Here is a 26,382-nt window from a genome sequence, read left to right on the forward strand (position 1 = left end):
GCTGCAATGAACATTGGGGTACACGTGTCTCTTTCCCTTCTGGTTTCCTCAGTGTGTATGCCCAGCAGTGGGATTGCTGGATCATAAGGCAGTTCTATTTCCAGTTGTTTTTTTGTTTTGTTTTGTTTTTTAAATTTTATTTTATTTTTAAACAGTCTAGCAAACCAGACTGTGGGATATCTACCACGCGAAAAGCCAGCCCCAACCTAAGACACCGCCAGCCCGCGCACGGAACAAAGGACTAAACAGAGATAGCCGGCTGCAGACCTTCCCCCTCCGGTGACAGGCAGCCAGAGCCGGAAGGGGGCAATCGCAGTCCCAGAGAGACATTATCTATAAAACTGGCTTCTTTGCTAACTAAAACTTATTGGGGGTCTGGACGGTCAACACCTGCCTGAGAAGGTGCGCCGGTTTTACACCCAGATAACCAAGTGGCGGGGAGGCGATAAGTCGCACGCAGCATTGGTGCTCGCCAAACACCTCATCACCTGAGCTGCTCGGACCTGGGAAGAGCACAAAACGCAGGCCCAACTGAGTCTGCGCCTCTGAGGACTACCTGAGTGCCTGAACCTGAGCGGCTTGGACCTAGGAGGTGCATGCAACCCAGGGCCAGCCTTGGATTGTTCCCGGCAGAACAACCTAGAGCCCGAGCAGTGTGGGCAGGGAGGCTACACGCGCCATGAGCGGGGGCAGACCCAGTGTGGCTGAGGCACTGCGAGCGCACGCCAGTGTCATTTGTTTGCAGCATCCCTCCCTCCATCCCCACAGCGCGACTGAACAAAGAGAAGAAATACAGCTCCACCCACCAGAACACCAACACAAGCTTCCCTAACCAGGAAACCTTGACAAGCCACCTGTACAAACCCACACACAGCGAGGAAACACCACAATAAAGAGAACTCCACAAACTGCCAGAATACAGAAAGGACTTCCAAACTCAGCAATTTAAACAAGATGAAGAGACAGAGGAATACCCAGCAGATAAAGGAACAGGATAAATGCCCACCAAACCAAACAAAAGAGCAAGAGATAGGGAATCTACCTGATAAAGAATTCCAAATAATGATAGTGAAATTGATCCAAAATCTTGAAATTAAAATGGAATCACAGATAAATAGCCTGGAGACAAGGATTGAGAAGATGCACGAAAGGTTTAACAAGGACCTAGAAGAAATAAAAAAGAGTCAATATATAATGAATAATGCAATAAATGAAATTAAAATCACTCTGGAGGCAACAAATAGCAGAATAACAGAGGCAGAAGATAGGATTAGTGAATTAGAAGATAGAATGGTAGAAATAAATGAATTAGAGAGGATAAAAGAAAAACGAATTAAAAGAAATGAGGACAATCTCAGAGACCTCCAGGACAATATTAAACGCTACAACATTCGAATCATAGGGGTTCCAGAAGAAGAAGACAAAAAGAAAGACCATGAGAAAATACTTGAGGAGATAATAGTTGAAAACTTCCCTAAAATGGGGAAGGAAATAATCACCCAAGTCCAAGAAACCCAGAGAGTCCCAAACAGGATAAAACCAAGGAGAAACACCCCAAGACACATATTAATCAAATTAACAAAGATCAAACACAAAGAACAAATATTAAAAGCAGCAAGGGAAAAACAACAAATAACACACAAGGGAATTCCCATAAGGATAACAGCTGATCTTTCAATAGAAACTCTTCAAGCCAGGAGGGAATGGCAAGACATACTTAAAATGATGAAAGAAAATAACCTACAGCCCAGATTATTGTACCCAGCAAGGATCTCATTCAAGTATGAAGGAGAAATCAAAAGCTTTTCAGACAAGCAAAAGCTGAGAGAATTCTGCACCACCAAACCAGCTCTCCAACAAATACTAAAGGATATTCTCTAGACAGGAAACACAAAAATGGTGTATAAACTCGAACCCAAAACAATAAAGTAAATGGCAACGGGATCATACTTATCAGTAATTACCTTAAACGTAAATGGGTTGAATGCCCCAACCAAAAGACAAAGACTGGCTGAATGGATACAAAAACAAGACCCCTACATATGTTGTCTACAAGAGACCCACCTCAAAACAGGGAACACATACACACTGAAAGTGAAGGGCTGGAAAAAGATTTTCCATGCAAATAGGGACCAAAAGAAAGCAGGAGTCACAATACTCGTATCAGATAAATTAGACTTTAAAACAAAGGCTGTGAAAAGAGACAAAGAAGGTCACTACATAATGATCAAAGGATCAATCCAAGAAGAAGATATAACAATTATAAATATATATGCACCCAACATGGGAGCACCGCAGTATGTAAGACAAATGCTAACAAGTATGAAAGGAGAAATTAACAATAACACAATAATAGTGGGAGACTTTAATACCCCACTCACACCTATGGATAGATCAACTAAACAGAAAATTAACAAGGAAACACAAACTTTAGACGATACAATAGACCAGTTAGACCTAATTGATAGCTATAGGACATTTCATCCCAAAACAATGAATTTCACCTTTTTCTCAAGCGCACATGGAACCTTCTCCAGGATAGATCACATCCTGGGCCATAAAGCTAGCCTTGGTAAATCCAAAAAAATAGAAATCATTCCAAGCATCTTTTCTGACCACAAGGCAGTAAGATTAGATCTCAATTACAGGAGAAAAACTATTAAAAATTCCAACATATGGAGACTGAACAACACGCTGCTGAATAACCAACAAATAAAAAAAAATAAAAAAAAATAAAGCACAGAGATGGCCAGAGTATGAAAAATCATGAACTATCTACTAGAACCTTACTGAAAATGAAATAAAATGGTCAAGTTGGAAGTAAAAGGATTGGAAAAGATACACAAACAGTAACCAAAACAAAAAAAAAAAAATAGTAGTGTCTATATTAATATCAAGTAAAATTGATTTCATATCAAAGAAAATTACCAGAGACACAGAGAAACATTATATATTGATGAATCAATCCATTAAAAAGACATGGCAATTCTAAGTGCTTATATACCAAATGACAGAGTTGCAAATTATTTGATGCAGGAACTGGTAGAACTGAAAGGAGAAATAGACAGACTGAAAATTAAAGTTGGAAAGTTCAACATCTCTCTCTAAACAATAGAGAGAACTAGACAGAAATCAGCAATACCATCAAACATCAATGTCCAATCAACTATAATACTTCACCCAATAACAGCAGAATAAATATATTTTTAAAGGGTCTATGAACACATACCAAGATCATATCCCAAGCCATAAAATAAACCTAAACAAATTTTAAAAACTGAAATCATACAAAATTTATTTTCTGATTACAATGGAATCAAACTAAAAAACAGTAACATATACCAGGAAAATTTCCAAACCCTTGGAAACTAACAACTCATCTGTAAATAATTCATATGTCATAGAGAAAGTCTTATGGGAAACACAAAATGCATTCAATTGAATGAAAATAAAAGTATGCTATATCAAAATCTGTGAGATAGTGTGAGAGCTGTGCTGAAAGATACATTTATAGCACTGAGTATACATTAGAGTAGAGAAAATGTTTCTCATCAGTAATCTAAGTTTTTAACCTCAAGATTCTGGAAAATTAAGAGTAAAATAAATCCAAATCAACTGGAATGGAATAGTAAAGAAGCAGTTGAAGATGAACACACACACACACACACACACACACACACACACACACACACAAAGAAAAAAAAAAAAAAAGAACACATACATGAACTCAGTTCTGACTCTATACTCAGGTAGAAAAATCATCCCCTAATTTAATCAGAGATAGAAGGTGTGAAATGAAGTGAAACGGGGAAATGAAAAAGGAAGGAATACAGTTGAATGTTTATAGGAAAAAAATAAATAAATAAATAAAATTAAACCCCGAGCAAAGGCCAGGCCTCTGGTAATGCACGATATGCTAGAGAGAACTCACTACCGCAAATTTTACTATGAAACTGAAACACAGCATATGACAAAACTGAAATACAGTGCCCACTACCATAAAACTGGTTAGACTTCCATTGTCCAATCTGAACGTTCAGCAAGTACAGATACTTGTGTAGCATCTGTTTCTTCCATGAGAAAAAAAAATAAAATAAAATAAACTTTACAATAATGTATTAGTTTTGCCAAACATCGAAATGAATCCGCCACAAGTATACCCGTGCTCCCCATCCTGAACCCTCCTCCCTCCTCCCTCCCCATACCCTCCCTCTGGGTCGTCCCAGTGCACCAGCCCCAAGCATCCAGTATCATGCATTGAACCTGGACTGGCGACTCGTTTTTTAAGGAATCTCCACACTGTTCTCCATAGTGGCTGTACTAGTTTGCATTCCCACCAACAGTGTAAGAGGGTTCCTTTTTCTCCACACCCTCTCCAGCATTTACTGCTTGTAGACTTTTGGATCGCAGCCATTCTTACTGGCGTGAAATGGTACCTCATAGTGGTTTTCATTTGCATTTCTCTGATAATGAGTGATGTTGAGCATTTTTTCATGTGTTTGTTAGCCATCTGTATGTCTTCTTTGGAGAAATGTCTATTTAGTTCTTTGGCCCATTTTTTGATTGGGTCATTTATTTTTCTGGAATTCAGCTGTAGGAGTTGCTTGTATATTTTTGAGATTAGTTGTTTGTCCGTTGCTTCATTTGCTATTATTTTCTCCCATTCTGAAGGCTGCCTTTTCACCTTGCTAATAGTTTCCTTTGATGTGCAGAGCTTTTAAGTTTAATTAGGTCCCATTTGTTTATTTTTGCTTTTATTTCCAATATTCTGGGAGGTGGGTCATAGAGGATCCTGCTGTGATGTATGTCGGAGAGTGTTTTGCCTATGTTCTCCTCTAGGAGTTTTATAGTTTCTGGTCTTATGTTTAGATCTTTAATCCATTTTGAGTTTATTTTTGTGTATGATGTTAGACAGTGTTCTAGTTCCATTCTTTTACAAGTGGTTGACCAGTTTTCCCAGCACCACTTGTTAAAGAGATTGTCTTTAAACCATTGTATATTCTTGCCTCCTTTGTCAAAGATAAGGTGTCCATATGTGCGTGGATTTATCTCTGGGCTTTCTATTTTGTTCCATTGATCTATATTTCTGTCTTTGTGCCAGTACCATACTGTCTTGATGACTGTGGCTTTGTAGTAGAGCCTGAAGTCAGGTAGGTTGATTCCTCCAGTTCCTTTTTAAAGAGATGAAACAATACAGGTGGGACTAAAGTTCTCCCTGTAAAATTATCTGTTTCTTTCCTTCTCTTCCTGCCTCTACAATGGTTACCATTATCCCGAAATAAGTGTTGTGGTTGAATGTATTTTCCAAAACTGGCTGCAAGAGCATTAAACATCTCACATGTTCTTCTCAATGTAGTTGTGGAAATCTTGCAATTAAGAGAAGGACCGTATTGCTCCTTCCCCTTAAATCAGAGCAATAGCTGAGACTACTTTGACCAAAGGCAGATTTGATGCTAGGTAAGTTCTGAGCAGTCTTCAACTGGCTTTCACTTTCTGTTTCCTGACTCTTAAGAGACAGCAACCATGTAAGAAAGTGAAAGAAGTCAAAGTGAAAGTTGCTCAGTTGTGTCCGAGTCTTTGCGACCCTATGGACTATACAGTCCACGGAATTCTCCAGGGCAAAAATACTGGAGTTCGTAGCCTTTCCCTCCTCCAGGGGATCATCCCAACCCAGGGATCAAACCCAGGTCTCCTGCATTGCAGGTGGATTCTTACCAGCTGAGCCACAAGCGAAGCCCATCATGTAAGAAGTATGGCACAATTGAGATTGCCATGTTGTGGGAGATGAAATTCCATGGAGAGGTCCTGGAATATGAGTCACAAGGTGAAGAAAAAGACCAAGGACTATCAAGGCACAGAATTTTCTAGTGAGTTCAATCCAGCTGCCGTCCTTTGGCAGCTCTGAGAAAACTCCAAGTATAAACAATCTAACTGAGCCCAATCGACTCACAAAGCATGACACAAAATTAATAAATTATTTCAAGCCATTAAGTTTTAGGGTGATTTTTTACACAGCACTAAAAACTCAGAAATGTATGTAAACTTGCACAATGTTTTCATATATTTATGTGTATCCCAAAATACAGTTATTTCATTTATTTTTTGAAATATACCTAAATGTCACCACGTTTTATATATCTTTTGAAATCTACTCTTCTCAAAATATCTTTGTTTTCATCAATTATTTATTTTATTGTGAAATGTTATACTTACTAAAGAATATATATAGCTAAGTGCAAAAAATTTTATATAATAGTAATATAATGAACATGCTTATACCTACCATTTATTTCAGTTGATTAAAACTGCAACACTCTTATTAAAGCTAGCTTGTATTGAACTATACCTTTCAGTTCAGTTCAGCTCAGCTGATCAGACATGTCCGACCCTTTGTGACTCCAAGGACTGCAGCACGTCAGGCCTCCCTATCCATCATAAACTCCTGGTGTCTATGCAAACTCATGTCCATTGAGTCAGTGATGCCATGCAACCATCTCATCCTTTGTTGTCCCCTTTTCCTCCTTCTTTCGATCTTTCCCAGCATCAGGGTCTTTTCAAATGAGTCAGCTCTTTGCATCAGGTGGCCAAATTATGGGAGTTTCAGCTTCAACATCAGTCCTTCCAATGAATATGTACCCTCACTGATCTACTTATTACCACTCCTCTTCCACATAGGTAACCACTACTCACAATATTTTTTTATGCTTTTAATTTTACTTAATATGTGCTAATATGTAAAGCAAATATGTTTATTCTTCTAATATTTTTATAGAAGACTTTGAATTGTTGAGCTATATATATACTTAAGTAACTTGCCTTTTCTCCACTTTTGTTGTTGTTGTTCACTTGCTAAGTCATGTCCTACTCTTTGACATCTCACAGACTGCAGCATGCCAGCCTTCTCTGTCGTTCACTGTTTCCCAGAGTTTGCTCAAATTTATGTCCATTGAATTGATGATGCTTTCCAACCATTTAATCCTCTGTTGCCCCCTTCTCCTTTTGCTTACAATCTTTCGGATCATCAGGGAGTTTTCCAGTGAGTCGGCTCTTCTTCATACCAGGTGGCCAGAGTATTGGAGCTTCAGCCTCAGCATCGGTCCTTCCAAAGAATATTCAGAGTTGATTTCCTTTAAGATTGGTTTGACCTCCTTGCAGTCCAAGGGACTGTCAAAGCCTTCTCCAAGGACTCTCAAAGCCTTATGACATGCTCAAATAAAAGTCAATGTTTGGAAAGAGAGTAATCGTTCTTCAAAGAAAAAATTTTATTATGTACATTAAAAAATACTATGCAAGGTATTAAAAAATTCATGAAACTAACAGTGATTGTTTTTCAACACATGTCAACATACAAAAACACGTATTTTTATGTATCAGCAACAAACACTTGGGAAAAGATATAAGCAATGCCATTTTAATAAAATCAGAAAATACAAAATATTTCAAAATAAATTCAAAGAATGACATCCAAGATCTCTACTGTGAAAATTGCAAAATTTTTCTGAGCAAAATTAGAGTCCTAAAATGCTTAGAAATAAATAAAATTGTTTAAATATCTATACACTGAAAACTGAAAAATTTCCAAGATAAATGAAAGATAGTCTTAAGATGAAATATTCTGGTCATGGATTTTTAAAGATATCAAGTATTTCCATAAGATCTTTAAATTGAACACAATCATAAAAACTTCAAAGAATTTTTTTGGTTGCAGGTTAGAATTGACACAGATTGCTCAGTTTTAGCTGGAATGAAAACAGCTTGAAGGGAGGAAACTTTAATGACTTACTGAAAATAACAGGAACCAATAGAGTATGGTATTGGAATAGAGAGACAAAATAGTGGAAGAATGGAATTAATAAATAGACAAACACAAATACAGTTATCTGCTTTTTCCCAAGTATTGACTCAATGCAATTATGGAAATAATGCATTTTTCAAGGAATATTGCTTGAAAAAATAAACTCATCTATCCATATATTTATCATTGTATTATTTGCTACACTTTTCTTCTTCAATTTTCTATCTTACATATTCAATCATCTTTCTTTAGGCCAAAGGATCTATCTTGGTATTTTATTTATTGTTTGTTCATTTCTGAAAAAAATATATTTTTTCACTCTTTTCTGAAATTTTTAGTTCAATTTTGTTTGCTGTATATGGAGGTCAGGAAGCAACAGTTAGAACTGGACATGGAACAACAGACTGGTTCCTAAAAGGAAAAAGAGTACGTCAAGGCTGTATATTGTCACCCTGCTTATTTAACTTACATGCAGAGTACATCATGAGAAACGCTGGGCTGGAAGAAGCACAAGCTGGAACCAAGATTGCCAGGAGAAATATCAATAACCTCAGATATGCAGATGACACCACCCTTATGGCAGAAAGTGAAGAGGAACTCAAAAGCCTCTTGATGAAAGTGACAGAGAGTGAAAAAGTTGGCTTAAAGCTCAACATTCAGAAAACTAAGATCATGGAATCTGGTCCCGTCACTTCATGGGAAATAGATGGGGAAACAGTGGAAACAGTGTCAGACTTTATTTTTTTGGCCTCCAAAATCACTGCAGATGGTTATTGCAGCCATGGAATTAAAAGATGCTTACTCCTTGGAAGGAAAGTTATGACCAACCTAGATAGCATATTGAAAAGCAGAGACATTACTTTGCCAACAAAGGTCCATCTAGTCAAGGCTATTGTTTTTTCCAGTGGTCATGTATGGATGTGAAAGCTGGACTGTGAAGAAAGCTGAGCACCTAAGAATTGATGCTTTTGAAATGTGGTGTTGGAGAAGACTCTTGAGAGCCCCTTGGAGACTCTCAAGGAGATCCAACCAGTCCATTCTAAAGGAGATCAGCCCTCAGTGTTCTTTGGAAGGAATGATGCTAAAGCTGAAACTCCAATACTTTGGCCACCTCATGTGAAGAGTTGACTCATTGGAAAAGACTCTGATGCTGGGAGGGATTGGGGGCAGGAGGAGAAGGGGATGACAGAGGATGAGATGGCTGGATGGCATCACCAACTCGATGGACGTGAGTCTGAGTGAACTCTGGGAGTTGGTGATGGACAGGGAGGCCTGGTGTGCTGCAATTCATGGGGTCACAAAGAGTCGGACACGACTGAGTGACTGAACTGAACTGAACTACTGTATATGAAACCATGAACTGAAAATGTCATTTGTCTTTTTGCTTCTCTTGCTTCTGGTGAGAAGTTAACTGTTAGTTTTAATGTTTTTACTTTAAAAGTATTATGTCTTTTTCCTCATTGACTTTGGTTTTCAGAAATTTCCTTGTGATGTTTCTATGTTAAATTTCATTTAAAATTTTTCATTCTTAGGGATCTTAGGGCTTATTTAATTCATGGTTTCTTGTATTTTATGGATTTTTTAAAGAAATGTCATTCATTATCTCTTTTATTTGGAAATATAGTTGTTGCAATAACTTGAGTCCTAGGAACCACTTTTTTTCAGAAAGGATTTTGTTTTCTTTATCACAGTACTTGTTGGCACTAGCAATCTAGAATCACTTTAATATGAATTCAGAGAGTCAGAATTTTTGAGTTAGAAATGTATTTGCCCAAAATTGGACAGCTCCTGAGTTATGTTTAGTTTATCTTTACTTCAAGCATATAGCCCTTCAGAGGAGAAGAGGATCATGTTTTTGGCTTTGCAGGTAACTGGATTCCAGTTTTATTTCCAAGACCCAAGTCTTTCATATATACTGCTCAAAGCTATGCCAAACATTCCCAGAGAGTAGCACTTCAAAATGCAGTGTTCCTTCTTAGAATTTCAAAACCTCCCCCTTGACCTCATTATTTACTTTTTTATTTGTATTATGCCTGCAAGATGATTTTTAAAAAGTATTTTGCCCTGTTGTGGTGGTTTTCCTCAATAATACTTAATAGTCATATTATGTTAATTTTTTATTGCTGGAAGTAGAAGATCAAGGGTACTGCCTTTCCAAGTATCACATTTCCTTCATTATTTCTATTGTTCCTCACTGAAACTTTTATTAGACAAATGTTGAAACTTTTGTCTTCAAAGTTTTGTAATCTTACTTTTATATGATCAAATTTTTATCTCTTTTCTCTATCTTTGGGGCAATTTTCTGAGCTGTAGCTTCTAGTTATCCAGTTAGAAGTTATTTGCTTTTGAATCCACTTAAAACCTACTTTTATTTATTACATTAGCTTTTATATTTACAATGTTATATTCATAAAATTTTCAAATACTCTTCCCCCCCTCCCCCCAGTATTCTTGTTCATTGTCGTTTCCCCTACATCTCTTACAACACTTTAAATGTACCATAGACACGTTTGTGATTTCTAGTTCTTGATGTCCCAGTTTTCTTATTGATTGTGCTGGGTGATTTTCTCTCATCCGGATTTCCACATTTTTTTGAAATGTTTGTTGACAACTCCCCTTTTGGGAGAGTTATATATATATGTGTGTGCATATGTATATATGTGTGTGTGTGTATATATATATATATATATATATATTTCAGGAATCTCATGCATTTGAGATATTGAAGTGGCCTTATTTCAATTTTTTTCTGCTGGAACTCTGGGATTTTCTTGAGTCCTAAACTAATTTTTTTGGTCAATTCATTTAAGAGTCTCATATCTTCAAGAAAATTTAACTTCCATATATGCATAGCATATATGCTTGGGGTCTTAATTTCTCACAGAAGATTGTGTTTCTTTTCCTTCTTCTTTCCACCAGAAGTCCCAGAAAAAGCAAACTTCTTCTTCTTTTTTTTTTAATGCTTTAGGCACTTTTCATGGCTGCATAGCCTTTTTTTGGACCCAGGTTGATGCAGTTTTCTCAATTCCAATTTTGAATTTGACCAAGTCCAAGGTTATGTATTATATCTCTGTTTTACCATTAAAATGCTAGATACTGTTTTCTGAGACTCTTTTTCATATCTGATAACAACCTTAGTATTGGATCCCTTTTACCAGTGTGACTTTTAGTTCCTCCTTTATTCTTGTTATTGGAGGTTATCTTTGTATTACCTGACTCTGTATTATTATTTTATAAGCATCATGTTTTCTCAAGAATTTTATTTTTAAAAATGAGAGGGAGTTCTATGACAGTTAAATCATTCATGTTATTGGAATCTAGAATTAATCAATAGATACCATTTTGTCAATGTATCACTATAAAACAACTAGAGTAGAATATTAAGAAACTAGGTTTCTGATCAAGGTGGCAATATTAACAAATAACTAACATGTGGGCACATCCTTTGAGCTATTAATGCATTTTATCAGGATCAAAGAGTCATTTGGTGTCAGATAAACCTTAGAACAGAATTCCAGTTCTATTTGTCTGCTCTGAAGTCCTAGAAAGGTTTTCAAAATTTCTGAGCCATGAGTCCTTACAGTATTAAATTCAAATATATAAAATGTATATAGAATTGCTTTATAAAGATAATTGGGTATAGAATATGTTATTTGAAAATATACAATATATGAAAATATATCGAATATATATTATGAATATAGAAGTGTGATTATAAATAGCATGGTACATAGAGTCAGTGATATAATCCAACCATCTCATCTTCTGCCTCCTCCATCTCCTCCCGCCTTCAATCTTTCCCAGCATTAAGGTTTTTTCCAATGAATCAGCCCTTCTTATCAGCTAGCCAAAGTATTGGAGCTTCAGTTTCAGTATCAGTCCTTCCAATGAATATTCAGTGTTGATTTCCTTTAGGATATACTGGTTTGATCTCCTTGCAATCCAAGAGACTCTTGATAGTCTTCTACAGCACCACAATTTGAAAGCATCAATTCTTCAGTGCTCAGCCTACTTTACAGTCCAACTCTCAGTCTGTACATTACTACTGGAAAAATCATAGCTTTAAGTATACAGACCTTTGTCTCAATGTGATGTCTCTAGTTGTTAATATGCTGACATAGCTGATGTATGTCTCTAATTTTTAATAGTTTTGCCATAGCTTTCCTTGCAAGAAGGAAAGCTTCATGGCAAGTGTCTGCCATGATTATGAAGTAAAAGAAAATAAAATCTACCATGGTTTCCATTTTTTCCCCCATTTGCTATGAAGTAATGGGACCAGATGCCATGATCTTAGTTTTTTGAATGTTGAGTTTTAAGCCAACTTTTTAACTTTTAAACTCTTTCACTTTCATCAAGAGGCTCTTTAGTTCCTCTTCAATATCTGCTCTTAGGGAGGTATCATCTGTATATCTGAGTTTTGGTATTTCTCCTGGCAATCTTGATTCCAGCTTGTGATTCATCCAGCCTGGCATTTTGCTTGATGTACTCTGCATATAAGTTAAAAAAGCAGGTGACAGTATACAGCCTTATCATACTGTACACAGTTATTGTACATAATATACAGACTTGGGTTACTGTGATGTTGAATGGTTTGCCTTGGAAACAAACTGAGATCTTTCTGTTGTTTTTGAGTTTACACCCAAGTACTGCATTTTGGACTCCTGTTGACTATGAAGGTTACTCCTTTTTTCTAAGGAATTCTTGTCCACAGTACTAGGTATAATGATACTCTGAATTAAATTCACCCATTCCCATCCATTTTTATTCACTGATTCCTAAAATGTTGATGTTCACTCTTGCCATCTGTTGCTTGACCACTTCCAATTTACCTTGATTCATGGACCTAATATTCCAGGTTCCTATGAAATATTGTTCTTAATGGCATCGGACTTCACTTTCACCAGAAAACAGACACATTGAGAACTTGGCATTATTTCCACTCTGGCTCAGCCTCTTCATTCTTCCTGGAGCTATTTCTCTGCTCTTCCCCCTTAGCATATTGAATATCTACCGACCTGGTGACTTATCTTCCAGTGTCATATCTTTATGCCTTTTAATGCTGTTTATGGTGTTATCAAGCAAGAAAACTGAAGTGGCTTGTTATTCCCTTGTCTAGTGGACCACGTTTGTCAGAACTGTCCATCATGACTCGTCTGTCTAGTTTCATTGAGTTTCAAGATCACAATGATCTTTGTGATCATTTTGGTTAGTTTTCTGTGATTATGTTTTTCGTTCTGAAGGCCAAGATAAAGTACTCTGCATAAAAGTTAAAAATATAAGATATTTATATACAGGAAAACAATATGCAGCCTTATCAAACTCTTTCCCAATTTCAAACCAGTCAGTTATTCTATGTCCAGTTCTAACTGTTGCTTCTTGACCCACACACAAATTTCTCAGGAGACAGGTAAAGTGGTATGGTACTCCATCTCTTTAAGAATTTTCCACGGTGTCTTGTGATCCACACAGTTAAGGACTTTAGCATAGGCAATGAAGGAGAAGTAGATGTTTTTCTGAATTCCCTTACTTTCTCCATGACCCAATGAATGTTGACAATTTGATCTCTGGTTCCACTGCCTCTTCAACACCCAGCTTGTACATCTGGAACTTCTTGGTTCGCATACTGCTGAAACCTAGCTTTAAGAATTTTGAGCATAATCTTGCTAGCATGTGAAATGAGTACAATTGTTCAGTAGCTGGAACATTCTTTACCATTGCCCATCTTTGGGATTAGAATAAAAACACATTTTCCAGTCATGTGGCCACTATTGAATTTTTTTCAAATTTGGTGGTATATTGAGTACAGCACTTTAACAGCATCATTTTAAGGGTTTGAAATAGCTCAACTGAAATTCCACCACCTCCACTAGCTTTGTTTGTAGTAATACTTCCTAATGCCCACTTTTCTTTGCACTCTAGGATATATGGCTCTAGGGGATTAAGCACACCATCATGGTTATCCATGTCATTAAGACCTTTTTCATATAGTTCTTCTGTGTATTCTTGTCACTTCTTCTTAATCTCTTTAGCTTCTCTTAGGTCATTATCTGTTCTGTCTTTTATTGTGCCCATCCTCACATGAAATGTTTTCTTTAACTCTTCAATTTTCTTGAAGTGTCTCTATTCTTTCCTATTCTATTGTTTCCCTCTACTTCTTTGCTTTGATCATTTAAGAATGTCTTCTTATCTCTTCATGCTCGCCACTGGACTTTTACATTCAGTGGATATATCTTTCCTTTTCTGTTTTGTTTTTCATTTCTCTTCTTTTCTCAGTTGTTTTTAAGTCCTCTTCCAATAACCGTTTTGCATTGTTGCATTTCCTGGGAATGGTTTTGGTCACCAATTCCTGTACAATATTATGAACCTCTGTCCATAGTTTCCAGGCACTTTGTCTACTAGATTTAATCCCTTGAATGTGCTGGTCACATCCACTGTATAATCTTAAGGCATTAGATTTAGGTCATACCTGAATGGTGTAGTGGTTTTCCCTACTTTCTTCAATTAAGCCTGAATTTTGTAATAAGAAGTTCATCTGAAAAAAAAAAAGAAGAAGAAGTTCATCTGAGACACAGTCAGATCCAGGTCTTATTTTTGTTGACTGTATAGAGCTTCTACATCTTTGGCTGCAAATAATACTATCAGTCTGATTTTGGTATTTAGGGATGTCCATATGTAGAGTCAACCATTGTGTTTATAGCACTCACAAAAATGTTATCCAAAAATCCAAATCATATGCATTGATCCAAAAATAACACTTTGTTTTAAAGAGATTTATTTTTAAGTTTTAAATGTTAACAACTATTGTATACAAATCATTATATTCATTATATTATTATTTTGATTGTTATATTTGTTCTTTTCTTTTATGTGCATAGCATAAGAACATTCTTTTCATAAAGGGGAATCAGATTTCCTATGTAAATTAACACATGAATTTGAACTTATTTCAAATGAGTTCTGGTGTGATAGCAATAGCATATCAAAAATATAATATTTTATGGTTTAAAATAATAGTGTCTTTAGAATCATTCACAGGTAATTTTAAAGTGATATAATAATACATTTTTGAGGGCAGAAAGGAATACTGAGTGTATTTAAAATTTACAAGGCTCAACTCTCTTATTGATTTGAATATCACATTCACATTTTGTTCATGTGGTTTGCTTCTAGATATGCTATAGTTTTTTAAGAATAATCATATTATCTATAAATTCAAGAATGTCTAACATAGTGTGTGGTACAGAGTAAATGTTCAATAAATATTTTTTTTTAATAGAATGAAATTACTATAAGGATGCAAAGGCTCCAGCACTAAGTTTTAATGCTAAATAGAAGTTATTCAAGGAAGCATTGGCTGGTGTGTGTAGCAGAGTTGCTGGATGCTTAGGGCTCATTCAGGGATGTATATTTTGTTGATTTGACTGGAACATAACAAGCCAGGCAGTAAGACTTGTGATATGTGAGGTTGGAAATATAAAACAAAGAGTTTCTATAGCATAATAAAGATGATGCACTTCATCTTATAAGATATAGGGAGCAACCACAAAAGCATTTTAGGCAAGATAATTGTTAAAAAAAGCTATTTTTGAGATAGATAAATCTGGTAGCTCATTGAGAATGCTTTGGAAGAAAACAGAACTAGGAGCCAAAGAAGCAAAGCATTATAATGCAAATTAAGAAACGTAAATAAAATAGCATTAAATAAAGAAGGCATGAGATAAACATTAATGGTCGGTATGGAGATAATGGGAAGATTTAAAGGTAATATTAAACTTAAAATTAGAATTATGTGTGACTGACTAGTAAATAACATGAAAACTGCAAGAGTAATCTTTAGAGGTGATTTTACTTGTATTTGAATCCTGATTGTAAAATTATCTAACTCTGTGAATGATACTTGACAAGTTTACTAATCTCCCCAAAATTTATTCACTTCACCTGTAATTATAGTGCCACCTCATGAGATTGTTTTGAAGAGTTAAGTGAAATAACACATGCAGAGCATTTAGCATGGCATCTGGCACATTCTGAGCATTTTTTTTTTTGTGGGATGGACTTTTTCTGTGAGATGGGCTTTTTTTTTTTTTTTTTTGTGGGAAAGACAGACATCTGAGTCTGCTTATTTATGTTTCAGATTGACTTTCCTGTTTAAAGTTAACCTATTGTCAGTCATTCTCAAGGGATTATAGCATTTGAAGAAGTGAAGAGTCTGACAAAGTAATGCACCCATTTTTTCCAAAGGCAAATCAATCAATGGCCCAAAGATTAATATACTGACCATGACTCAGTTTCTAACATGGAATGTTGTCAGAATTTTTTTAAAATGTGCTTATGTAATTAGAGAAGGAATTAGGAAGAATAACCTAGTGAGAAAAGTTTATGTTTGTTTGTCTATGTCTCTTCTGTCTAGATGGGCTTCCCAGGTGGCTCCATGTTGAAGAATCCACCTGCAAATGCTGGAGACAAACAGGAGACACAGATTCAATCCCTGGGTCAAGAAGATGCTCTTTAGGATGAAATAGCAACCCATTCCATTATTCTTGCTGGGATAATCCTGTAGACAGAGGAGCCTGGCAGACTACAGTCCATGGGGTCTCAAAGAAGCAGAAATGACTGCGTGACTAAGCACACACATACGCTTCTGTCTAGATCAGTATCTTCTATATCTACACTAAACACCCTGCTTTTAAAACTCTGCACACTTGTATGTATACTTCCTGTGATGGGAAAAAAAAAAAGTGGTTTGGAAGGATGACTTCTCCAAATATATCACAGACTACTTTATATTAGAACATAGTTGATTAACAATGTGCTATTTTCAGATGTACAGCAAAGTGATTCAGTAATACATATATATGCATATTTCTTTTTCAAATTCTTTTCTTATTTAGGTTATTACAGACAATTTAACTATCTAATACATGTGTAGTTTTTAAATTATATATTTTTTGAAAATAATATTTAGCCAAATGGAGCTCTATCAACACTTTTCCCAGCTTAATAGCAGTCTATGTATTATATACACCCAAATTTTATAATCAGCCCAGTCCTTTCTCAAGTGTTCAGTATTGCATATTGAACTTCTTACTTTCACATTTTACTCAGATATTTAATATACACCTCAATGGATTTCTTGGGCTTTCCTCAAAACCTGCTCCTCTTGTAGTCATCTCCGTCTTATCTGATGACAACTGTATCCTTTCAGTTAGTAAGGCTGTATTTAATTCTTCTTCATCCTCTACATCTACTAGATTAGGAAATCTTGTTGGCTTTACCTCAGAAGATAGCTAGAATTGGATCCTTTTTCACATTCTTGGCTATAACCTTTATCCAAATCATCATTTCTCATCTGATTACTGCAGTAGCTTCCTAACCCTTCTCGGTTTCACCTTTCCTCCCCACCTTTCAAAGCAGTTTATCAACACAGTAATTGAATTAGTTTTCTGTTGCTCTTATAACAGGTTGCCATAGACTTAGTGGTATAAAATAATGAATTATTATTTTGTAGTTCTGTAGATTAGAAGCCTAGTAAGAAGAAGATTAGTAAAGGTCTCTTTAAAAAATCCAGGTGTTGATAGACTGTTCCTTTCTGGAGACACTAGTGGAGAATATGTCTACTGTTTATTCCATCATTGGAAGAATTCAGTTCCTTGTGGTTTTGGGACCGAGGTCCCCATTATCTTTCTGGCTATAACTTGAGAGCAATTCCTAGTTTCTTGAGGCCACCACATTCTTTAGTTGATAGCTCCATTTCATCATCTTCAAACCTACCAATGACAAATAGAGTCCTTTTCATGTTGCATCTCTGATTCAGCCATCTACCTTCCTATTCTATTTCAAAATTTCTTCACTTTGGTGATCAGACTGGATCCACTTAATCACATCTGTAAATTCACTTTTGCCATATAAGGTGATGCATTTGTACATTCCAGGTATTAAGATCTATTTTACCTTCCACAGTATCTAACGTGATTCATTAGATGATACCACTTCTCTATTCAAAGCCCTCCAATGATTTTGCATTTCATTCATAGTAAGAGCCAAATCCTCTATAACAAAGTCCTCCATGAGATGAACCTCCCTAAGCCCCATCTTCTGTTCTTTTCTGCTTCTCCTTTACTCAATCCAACCACATAAGCCTCTTTCCAGTGCCTTGTATACAAAAACGCTCCTTTGTTAAAACCTTCAAACTGGCTCTTCCTCTGCTTGAAACATTCTCACCTCTGCCTGTATCTGTGTAGTGAATTCTCTCCTTCAAGTTTTACTCAAATGTCATTTCCTGAATGATTCTACCTTGAATGTCTCATTAAAATGGAACCATCATCTATTCCTTATCTAGATACTCATGTTATTTTCTTGCTGTTTCTATTCTCCAAATTACTTGTCACCTTCAAGCATACTATTCAATTTACTTATTTAGTATGTTTACTCTTTTTCTGACCCCACCCAATAACATTATGCTCCATGAAAACAGGGATGATTGTTTCATTCACAAACATTTACAATTATTTAGTGCCAGGTTTGTAGTTGATTTTGAATAAATATTTTAAAATGACCCAATAAATGAATGACAACATATAATTTTGGCAATATATTTGCTAGTAGATGTATTTGAATTTTTTTTTCTGCTTGTCCAACTATAAACATAATCAGCTATCTGTGCTGCTTACACAACATTGAAATTCAATACCTTTATTACTAAATTAGGGTAAATCATGAAAATATAATACCAATGCAGATTTTCAAATTGAATTATTCTTATAAACTTGAGGAAATTATATGTATTTTGCATTTCTTATCACCTTTATAGAGAATAAATTTAGTACTTTATGTAATGGGTTTTACAGAATAATTTTTAAATTTTCACTACTAGTCCATCAAATTATACTGTCAACTTTTTTCTCACGAGGATAACTCTAAAATGAAAACAATTCAAGGAAAGAGTAGAATTCCAAGAGTAGAACTTATTACTAATAGGTAATAAAATTTGGTGACCTTATTACCTATTATTCCCCCAAATTTAATTTTCAAATCAGGTGAGTGTTCTCAGATTTGTATCATTGAATTGTGACCTGAAGATTTTGTTTCAGTTTAAAGAAGCAGTTCACAAAAGCAAAGTAAAACTAAGTTTCTGTTTGGGTCATCTGAAAAGTAGATTCCTAAATGATGAAAAGTAGTTATGGCTTTATGCTGGCATTTTCCCCAAACTCACTGTCTCTGTAAAATATTTCACATGCAAATGTGACAATGTATTAGGGAAAACAACAATATGCATTTTAAATTATGATATTTCATTAGGAAGCTTTTTGATATGTCATTACCCATTTCTGTTATTTTATTATCCTTTTCCCCTTCTCACTCTAAAGGTAATTAATACTTATTAAATGTGTTTCAGAAATTCAGAAATGTCACTCATAAAAATTACTTGGTATTTTGGTTAACTTTGTTTTAGGTTCACTTCCCTGGTGGCTCAGAGGGTAAAGCGTCTGCCTACAATGCGGGAGACCCGGGTTCGATCTCTGGCTGGGGAAGATCCCCTGGAGACGGCAATGGCAACCCACTCCAGCACTCTTGCCTGGAAAACCCCATGGACTGAGAAGCCTGGTAGGCTATAGTCCATGGGGTCGCAAAGAGTCAGACACAACTGAGCAACTTCACTTTCACTTTCTTTCACACAGAAACAGAGGTACATGCTTATACCTATATCTTGGTAAATAACTATTGACATAAATAAGAGTATATTTTTATGGACATGACAAAGGCTTATAACATAAATTGTATGTTTACAACATTATATTTTGACTTCTGTATACTTCATAGCATGCTCACTATCAAAAATTTAGTTTCCATCTGTCACCATGCACTTGATTCCCATTACCCACTACTATAATCAAAGCTATGGTTTTTCCAGTGGTCATGTATGGATGTGAGAGTTGGACCATAAAGAAGGCTGAGCGTTGTATAATTGATGCTTTTGAACTATGGTGTTGGAGAGGACTCTTGAGAGTCTCTTGGACTGAAAGGAGATCCAACCAGTCAATCCTAATGGAAATCAATCCTGAATGTTCATTGGAAGGGCTGAAGCTGAAGCTCCAATACTCTGACCACCTAATGTGAAGAGCTGACTTATTAGAAAAGACCCTGATGTTGGGAAAGATTGAAGGTGGGAGAAGAAGGGGATGACAGCGGATGAGATGGTTGGATGACATCACCAACCCAATGGACATGGATTTGAGCAAGCTTTGGGAAATGGTGTAGCGCAGGGAAGGCCGGCGTGTTGCAGTCCATGGGGCTGCGAACAGTCAGACACGACTGAGTGGCTGAACAGCAACTCACTACTCTCATAATCACTACTCTGTTCTCTGTATTTACATGTTTTCTGTTTGATTTTTTTTTGCTCCTTTGTCTATTATTTATTTGTTATATATTTATTTTTATATTCCACGGATGTGTGAAATCATGCACTGTTACTTTTTCTCCTTCTGACTTATTTTACTTAGCATGATATTCTCAATGTCCATCCATATTGTTGCAAATGGCAATATTTCATTGTATGTGTGTGTGGCTGGATAGAGTTTCAATGTATATATCTATATAGAGACATAAATTCATATATCTATATATATATAGAGAGAGAGAGAGCTTCATATATATCATGTGAATATATATGATGATTCAGAGATTCACATGCGTGAATGCTCAGTCACTTCAGTCATGTCTGATTCTGTGACCCTATGGACTGTAGCCTGCCAGGCTCTCCTGAATTCTTACCCACTGAGCCACCTAGGAAACTATATATATATGTATGCTGCTGCTGCTAAGTCGAGTCAGTCGTGTCCGACTCTGTGCGACTCCATAGACGGAAGCCCACCAGGCTCCCCCGTCCCTGGGACTCTCCAGGCAAGAACACCAGAGTGGGTTGCCATTTCCTTCTCCAATTCAGGAAAGTGGAAAGTGAAAGTGAAGTCACTCAGTCGTATCCGACTCTTAGCGACCCCATGGACTGCAGCCTACCAGGTTCCTCCATCCATGGGATTTTCCAGGCAAGAGTACTGGAGTGGGGTGCCATTGCCTTCTCCATATATATGTGTGTGTGTATATATATATATATATATATATGTGGATGGATTTAGTTTATCCATATATATAGTACATATATAGACATAGTGCATCCATATACGTAGTATATATACTATATCCATCCATCAGTGGGCCCTTAGGTTGCTTCCATATCTTGCTTTTTGTAAATAATTCTGTGATTAACATAATGGTGCATATATCTTTTTTCTGTTCAATTGAGTTTTTTAGTTTTTATTTTTAATTGTAGTGTAATTGCTTTATAATGTGTTGGTTTCTGCTGTACAACATTGTGAATCAGTCATAACTATATGTATCCCACTGTGTGTGCATGCCAGTGCTACCTTCTCAGTTGTCCCATCCTCTCCTTCACCCACTGTGTCTGCAAGTCTGTTCTATACATCTATGTCTCCACTCATTCCTTGCAAATAAGTTCATCAGTACCATTTTTCTAGGTTCCACATATATGCTTTAATATACTGTGTTTCTTATTCTCTTTCTGACATTCTTCATTTTGTATAAGAGGCTCTAGGTCCATCTACTTCACTACAAATGACTCAAATTCATTCCTTTCTACAGCTGAGTAATATTCTTTTGTATATATGTACCAAAACTTCTTTATCCATTCATCTGCTGGTGGGCATCTAGGTTGCTTCCATATCCTGGCTATTGTAAATAGTGCTGCAGTGAACACATGTGTTTCTTTGAATTGTGTACATGTGTCTTTTTGAATTATGGTTTTCTCATGGTACATATATCTTTTTGAATTTGTGTTTTCATATTCTTTAAATAAATAACAAGATGTGGAATAGCTGAATCTTATGGTTCTATTCTTAATTTTAAAAATAATTTCTATAGTGTTTTTCATAGTGGCTGCACCAATTTACATTCCCACCAATAGTGTATAAGTATTAGCTTTTCCCCACACTCTAACACTTGTAATTTCTTGCCTTTTTGGTAATAGCCATTCTAATTGGCATAAGGTGACATTACAGTGTAGTTTTAATTTTTTATATGTCTTTTAGCCATCCTTATGCCTTCTTTAGAAAATTGTCTATTCAGCTTTTCTGGCCATATATTAATCAGATTGTTTTTTATTGTTGAGTTGTATGTATTCTTTATATATTTTGAATATTAACCATTTTCAAATATATGACTTGCAGATATCTTCTCCCAATCAGTAAATTGTCTTTTCATTTTGTGCATGGTTTCTGTTGCTGGGAAAAAAAAATTTTAATTCAGTGAAGTCCCATTTGTTTTACTTTTGCCTTTGTTGCCCTTGCCTGAGGAGACATATCCAAAAATATATTGCTAAGACCAATGTCAAAAGTTGTACTTTTTTTTTTTTTTCTTCTAGGAGCTTTATGCTTTAAGGTTTTATATTCAAGTATTTAATCCATTTTCAGTTGATGTTTGTTTATGGTGTGAGATAGAGGTCTAGTTTCATTCTTTTGATGTCTAATTTTCACAGTATTGTTTACTGAGGAGACTCTTCTTTATCCACTTTATGTTCTTTGCTCCTTTGTCATAAATTAATTGTCTATATGAGAGCTTATCTTTGTTCCATTGATCTATATGTCTGTTTTTCTGCCTGTATCATGTTGTTCTGATTAGTATAGCCTTGTAATACAGTTTGAAATTAGGAACTATGATACCTGTAGCTTAATTCTTTCCGCTCCCCAACCCCACCCCAGCGATGGATTGCTTTGGCTATCCACAATCTTTTGTGGTTCCATATAAATTTTAGGATATTTGTTTTATACCTGTGAAAAATGTTGCTGGAATTTCAATAGGGATGACATTTATTTATTTATTTTATTTAGTTTTATTATTATTTCTTTTTACTTTACAATATTGTATTGGTTTTGCCAATACAATGCCATCAACATGCATCTGCCATGGGTGTACACATGTTCCCTATCCCTCTGGGTCATCCCAGTGCACCAGCCCCAAGCTTCCTGTATCCTGCATCGAATCTGTAGATTACTTTAGGTAATATGCATATTTTAGGAATGTTAGTTTTTCCCAATCTTGAGCACAAAATATCCTTCCATTTCTTTGTGTCTTCTTCAATTTATTTCAACACTATCTCATAGTTTTCTTAGTATATATCTTTTACCTCATCTAGATTTATATCTAGGTGTTTTATTCTTTGTTTATTGCAATTTTAAATGGGATTATTTTCTTAATTTCTGTTTCTGCCAGTTCATTGTATGTAAAAATGCAACACATTTTTTATATTGATTTTGTACCATGCAACTTTACTGTATTTGTTTATTATTTTTAGTATTTTTTGGTAGAATCTTTACAGTATTATAAATATAAAATCGTGTTAGCTGAAAACAGTGACAGTTTTACATTTTCTTTTTGTATGTGTGTGCAACCCAATCATTGATATAGACTAATCCCATGTCCTTTCCAGCTATATTCCAATACAAAATATAAAATAAGTTAAAAAAAAAAAGGTCAACATGAATCAGTGATAGGTTTGACAGAAAATAACAAAATTCTATAATGCAATTATGCTTCAATTAAAAAACAAAAAATTTTTAAAAATGAGGGTCATTATAACTCTGCTTCAGAGCATTGAGATTGTTTCTACCAGATATCTTTAAGGAGAGGAGAAAAGACACAGTTTTACTTTTCTTTTTCAGTTTGAAAGCTTTTTATTTATTTTCCTTGTCTAATTGCTCTAGTACTATGCTGGTGTGCTGCAGTCCACAGGGTCACAAAGAGTCAGACATGACTTTGCAAGTAAACAACACCAACAAGGCCTGTGATGAATAAGAATGGTGAGAGAGGACTCCTTGTCTTGAAGACCAAATATTTTTGTTCTAAATGTATAACATTATGTCCTGTACTTCCCATTTAACATTATATCAACATATCTATAATATTATATAAAGGTCCATCTAGTCAAGGCTATGGTTTTTCCAGTAGTCATGTATGGATGTGAGAGTTGGACTATAAAGAAAGCTGAGCACCAAAGAGTTGATGCTTTTGAATTGTGGTGTTGGAGAAGACTCTTGAGAATCTATTGGACTGCAAGGAGATACAACCAGTCCATCCTAAAGGAAATCAGTCTTGAATATTCATTGCAAGGACTGATGCTGAAGCTGAAACTCCAATACTTTGGCCACCTGATGCAAAGAACTGATTCATTTGAAAAGACCCTTATGCTGGGAATGATTGAAGGCAGGAGAAGGGAATGACAGAGGATGAGATGTTTGGATATCATCACCGACTTCATGGACATGAGTTTGAGCAAGCTCTGAAAGTTGATAATGGACAGGGAGGACTAGTGTGCTGAAGTTCATGGGGTTGCAAAGAGCGGAACATGACTGAGTGACTGAAGAGATAATATTGTATATAAAGAATGAGATAGCTAATATTCCTCTGAATAGGTACATTCTAAGTTTTTAGCATTCCACCAAATAATTGGATAGACTATTTTCAGTTTTTATCAAGTTCATGGTGTCCTATTCCTAATGTTTTTTTATTGACTATTACCATGAATGGAAATCTCATTATCATAATCCATGAACATTATATAGTTACTGATAATATCTGATAGTAGATTTCTATTCCTATGAGCAGTATCTGAGAGTATCATTCTTATTTCATTTTTTGCAGCATTAAATGTCTTAAAAATTTGTCTTAATTTAAATGATGAAAATAATACATTAATTTATAATGCTGGTACCATAAAAGGAATTTGATATTTTTCTGTGATTTTAAACCTATTTTATTTATCCTTTTGTCAATTTTGCATTTATACCTGTTTTCTATTTAAGTATTGCAGTTTGTACATTTCTTTTACAATTTAAATGCTCTGTTCCTCTTTTTATAGGTAGTAATATTAATTATTCAGACCTTTGGATTAAACCTATAAACACTTTTTAGGAACAAATTGTAGCTTTTGATTTTAACATTTATTGCAGATGTACTTCTTATTTGTTTTTACTCATTAAACATTATTTTAATCATTTTAATCATTAAAGCATCATTGTAAAGGATTTCAGTTGTTTATGATAGTGAAATATGATCATCTCATCCTTTATGGTATTCCTTTGCTTCTAAATTTAGGGATCTTTCTCTACTTCACAGGTTTGATCACTATTCATATGTATGTATATATCTTATTTACATATTTATGGTTTTATTTTCATATATATTTTCATTGAACTTAACTTTAAAATCCATTTGAGATTTATTTTAATCTTTAAAAAAACATTTGAAAATTTTTCATTCAGCTTGACTAATTACTTGACAATATGAATGATTTATTTTAAATTGAATAGTTATATAGAATTTATTTTTTTATTTTTTTAATATATAAATTTATTTATTTTAATTGGAGGTTAATTACTTTACAATATTGTATTGGTTTTGCCATACATCAACATGAATCCACCACAGGTATACACGTGTTCCCCATCCCGAACCCTCCTCCCTCCTCCCTCCTCCCTCCCCATACCATCCCTCTGGGTCGTCCCAGTGCACCAGTCCTAAGCAACCAGTATCATGCATCGAACTTGGACTGGCAATTTGTTTCATATATGATATTATACATGTTTCAATGCCATTCTCCCAAATCATCCCACACTCTCCCTCTCCAACAGAGTCCAAAAGACTGTTCTATACATCAGTGTCTTTTTTGCTGTCTCACATATAGGGTTATTGCTTTAGAAACTAGATGCTGATGAAAAATTGACTGGGTTCAGTCTCTTCCCCATCACTCTCTAGTTGGGAAATAGTTTTTTAGAAAGCTCCTTTCTCAGTTTCTCATCTGTAAAAAATGAGGAGGCTAAGAGCAACTCTGACAAAGTGTTCTATAAAGGATTATGTTAAAATTTGTTTAACAATTACCTATGACCAGACTGTTCTTATTATTATTTACTTTTCTCTGATGAAATATTTTGCTAGTTTTATGGTCGGTTTAATTATAAGGATTTTTATAATTTTATATAGTCTTTTCTAGAACATTATGTTTGGTTAAAATAAACTTTTAAAATATTTGTAAAATGTCTGAATTAAACCTTATCCTGCTAGATATTTTGGTTGCACATTACTAGTTGCAAAACAGATGCTTAACATATTAAATATTTATTAACTTAATTTGCAAAAGTGTCAAGAATGTACTACACACTGGTCATACAGTCTTTTTATGGGACTTCCCTGGTGGCTCAGATGGTAAATTGTCTGCCTGCAATACAGGAGACCCAGGTTCGATCCCTGAGTTGGGAAGATCCCCTGGAGAAAGAAATGGCAACCCACTCCAAGTACTCTTGCCTTGAAAACTCCCATGGACAGAGGAGGCTGGTAGGCTACAGGTCATACAGTCTTTTTATACTATTATGTAAATCTATATCCTTAGATCCAGCTCTTTAATCAGGATTCTATATTTTGCCTATGCTAGGCCAATCATGCTTTCTGTTCTGGGACTCAGAATTTGAGCAGACTATTAGTCTCGGTTCTGAAGAGGGAGAAAGTCAGGAAAGATTCATCAA

This window comes from Bos indicus, chromosome 15, assembly GCF_029378745.1.
Source record: "Bos indicus isolate NIAB-ARS_2022 breed Sahiwal x Tharparkar chromosome 15, NIAB-ARS_B.indTharparkar_mat_pri_1.0, whole genome shotgun sequence".
Taxonomy (NCBI): Eukaryota; Metazoa; Chordata; class Mammalia; order Artiodactyla; family Bovidae; genus Bos; species Bos indicus.